The sequence below is a fragment of the Eleutherodactylus coqui genome, unplaced genomic scaffold (assembly GCF_035609145.1).
Source record: "Eleutherodactylus coqui strain aEleCoq1 unplaced genomic scaffold, aEleCoq1.hap1 HAP1_SCAFFOLD_72, whole genome shotgun sequence".
Classification (NCBI taxonomy): domain Eukaryota; kingdom Metazoa; phylum Chordata; class Amphibia; order Anura; family Eleutherodactylidae; genus Eleutherodactylus; species Eleutherodactylus coqui.
The window spans coordinates 454591-457616 of NW_027101776.1; the positions used below are offsets into that span (position 1 = coordinate 454591).

A 3026-nucleotide genomic window follows, 5' to 3' on the forward strand; every position below is an offset into this window, starting at 1 on the left:
ATGGCAGTATGGAAGAAGTCGCATATTTGAGAGAGAAGGTCATAGACTTGGAAGACCGATCCAGAAGAAACAATCTCAAATTTAGGGGAGTTCCAGAGACTGTGACCCCCCCTGACATTCCACAATATATACTCAAATTACTCCAAACGCTCCTCCCGGACCTTCCCGAGATCGAATATGCAGTTGACAGAGCCCACAGAATTCCAAAAGCACGCTCTGTCCCTGAGTCAGCCCCCAGAGAAATCTTAGCAAGAATACACTTCCATAAAATAAAAGAGGAAGTCTTGGCAGTTGGAAGGCGTAGAGGCACACTACCGACTCCATATGAAGACATACAAATATTTCCAGATCTTTCAGCCGCCACTCTGCAGTCTCGGAGAAAGTTTACAGAAGTTACAGCAGCACTACGAGAGGCGCACATCAAGTATAGATGGGGATTCCCAACCAAACTACTGATCTCAAAAAATGGAACCATCCAGGTTGCCACCTCGCCAGAAGAAGGCGTCTCGTTCCTGAAACAATGGGGGATCCCTATCCTTCAGAAGCCTCTGAGGACGGCGGTAGAATCTCCTACAAGAATCGAACAAGACTGGAAAACATCAGATAAGCATGGCAGACACGCATAAATTGATGTTGTAAAGGGTCTTGAACCCATAGTTATATTTCTCCTTTACGGAGCCTAAAGTGGATGGTTTAAAATGCCACCCCTACCTAAGGTTCATTCATCCAGTGCAGATAGGCGCTGGATGAACTATATTTTGATTTTGTTAACTGTTAATGATGTTTTTTTTCCTTATGTCAAATATAGTTATAAAAGGTTCAGTAGGAGGCCACTTCCCTACCCCCCCCCCCCCCACCATACTTAATATGAAAAAACACAACGACTCCCCAGCGTATAAACCACCTACCAGTTATGCCCATTAGCATCACATCCCTAAATGTAAAAGGCCTGAACAGCCCCTATAAACGTAGCATGCTTTGGAGACAGGCTCTTAAGTCCCACTCAGACATCTTCCTCGCCCAAGAGACACACTTCCTGAGAGATAAACACCCCCCCTGCAACCACCCTAAATTTCCAAACATTTTCCTGGCATCAAATGAAGGGAAAAAAAAGAAAGGCGTAATGATAGCCATTAGCCGGAACGTTACATTTTCCCAAAAAAACGTATACGTGGACCCAGGCGGGCGATTTCTAATATTAGTCTGCGTAATTAACGCCACCACCTACACTCTAGTAAATGTCTACTTCCCATTTAAAAGGCAGGGCCAAATTCTTCAAACATGTTCTTTCCGAAGTGGCTAAAATTCGAGAGGGGAATTTGGTGATCGGAGGAGATCTAAACTCAGTGGTGGACCCTACCTTGGACTCCACCGCGAGCGGCAGGGGCATGTCACCCATTGTCCCAATCATACACTCAGAAGAATTATACGACGTGTGGAGGTGCATGCATGGATCGTAGAGGGACTACACGTTTCTCTCCGCGCCACATGCATCTTATTCTAGGATAGATATGTTCCTGCTGCCGTGGGCAGGCCTCGAGGGGGTTTTACAGGCGGATATTGGAACAATATCATGGTCTGACCACGCCCCCATATCCTTAACGCTCCAAGAGAGCCCATTTCAATAAATGGCGGCATGGTTGCGTGTTTTTTTGCGCTTGCAAATGTGCTTGATTCGTGCTAACAAAAGTACAGTAAGGGCCGCTTCACACAAACATATTTGTTTCAATGGATGCCTTCAGAATTCTCTTTACTCACACATTTCGCATGCATGCAAAACCTCACCATGCTCTATTTTTGTGCACATTTGCGCACCAAGGGTCCCTGTACAAGTCTATGGGAAGTGTGCACGTAACCGATTCCTATCTCCAAAAAAAGTTATAATAAACAGCGATAAAGTCTTATAAACTCCAAAATGGTACAAATAAAAACTACAGGACATCACGCAAAAACACGAGCCGTCGCACAAGTATCATGCGATACTTCCGCCATGTATCACGTGGACATGAGGCCTAAATCTAAGTGCTTGGTTGTTAGCAGCCGCAGCTGTGCTGCACCTCTTGCTCATCAGTTTTTTTTCCCGCTTTTGGAAACTGCTGTAGGAAAGGGGGTGCACCAGTACTGGAGGTACTGCAATACCAGGTCAATGTGCGGAGTGGACAGAGCAAGCACTTTTTCCAGCTCCCTGTTCTAAAAATCCATTTAATATATGATCCCCAGATAGGGGACGTATCAGATGCAACACGCTCAGCCAGCACTCCGGGCACACCCACAATGCACTGAGGGAGCCGGAAGACCTTTGCATAGCCCCGCCCAACACCTTCTCAACCAGGGTGAGCCGTCCCCGCGGGAGACCCGCGCCTGAATGGAGCATGTCCGGATTTTTTCCTGCACGCGGGACCCGCGCCTGCAGGGAAAAATGACATCCGCAGGTATTTTACTACCTGCAGGTGTCTAATGCATCCATATCCATTGCATAGCGCCGATCGCAATGTCGGGGGTGGGCGGGTCCGAACAGCCCGGGATGACAGCTCCATGCTGCGGACACCGACAGCATGGAGCTGTCACGTCCAGAGCCCGAGGGGCTTTAGTCTCTGCAGGACACATGTTTTTACTTCCTCAGAGAATAAAGCCCACTTCAGGATGACGTAAAAACACTATGGCCCGGGGCGTGGCTTAGCAAGCAAGGAGAGAGGTCGCACGCTGTTTTGCTCCTCCACAGAATCTCCCTTTTCAGCCCTTTTCTGGGTCAAATCAGTGACCCAAACAGAGGCAGACAAGAGCACAGCACCTGGGGACCCACCAGAACCCACAACCGGCCCGGACAAGGCTCACCTGGTGATCTCCAGCCGCCAAAAAGAAGCCGAAGAGCCACGGCCCTGCACAGCGGCCCGCGCCCTAACCCGACAAGTACCGCGCTCAGAAACACCCGGCGAGGACCGCTCACGGAGCCCCAAGCAGAGGACTATGGCACAAGGTAACCCCTGCCGACTTGGAGGGGAGGCTCTGTCACCCTCAGTGCCCGC

At 49.2% G+C, this 3026-nt stretch overlaps 1 pseudogene; it reads right to left on the minus strand.

Moving 5' to 3' along the window:
- Positions 1-2105: 2105 nt before the first annotated feature.
- On the minus strand, positions 2106-2233 carry LOC136591249 (U2 spliceosomal RNA; annotated as a pseudogene).
- Between the last annotated feature and the right edge of the window lie 793 nt (positions 2234-3026).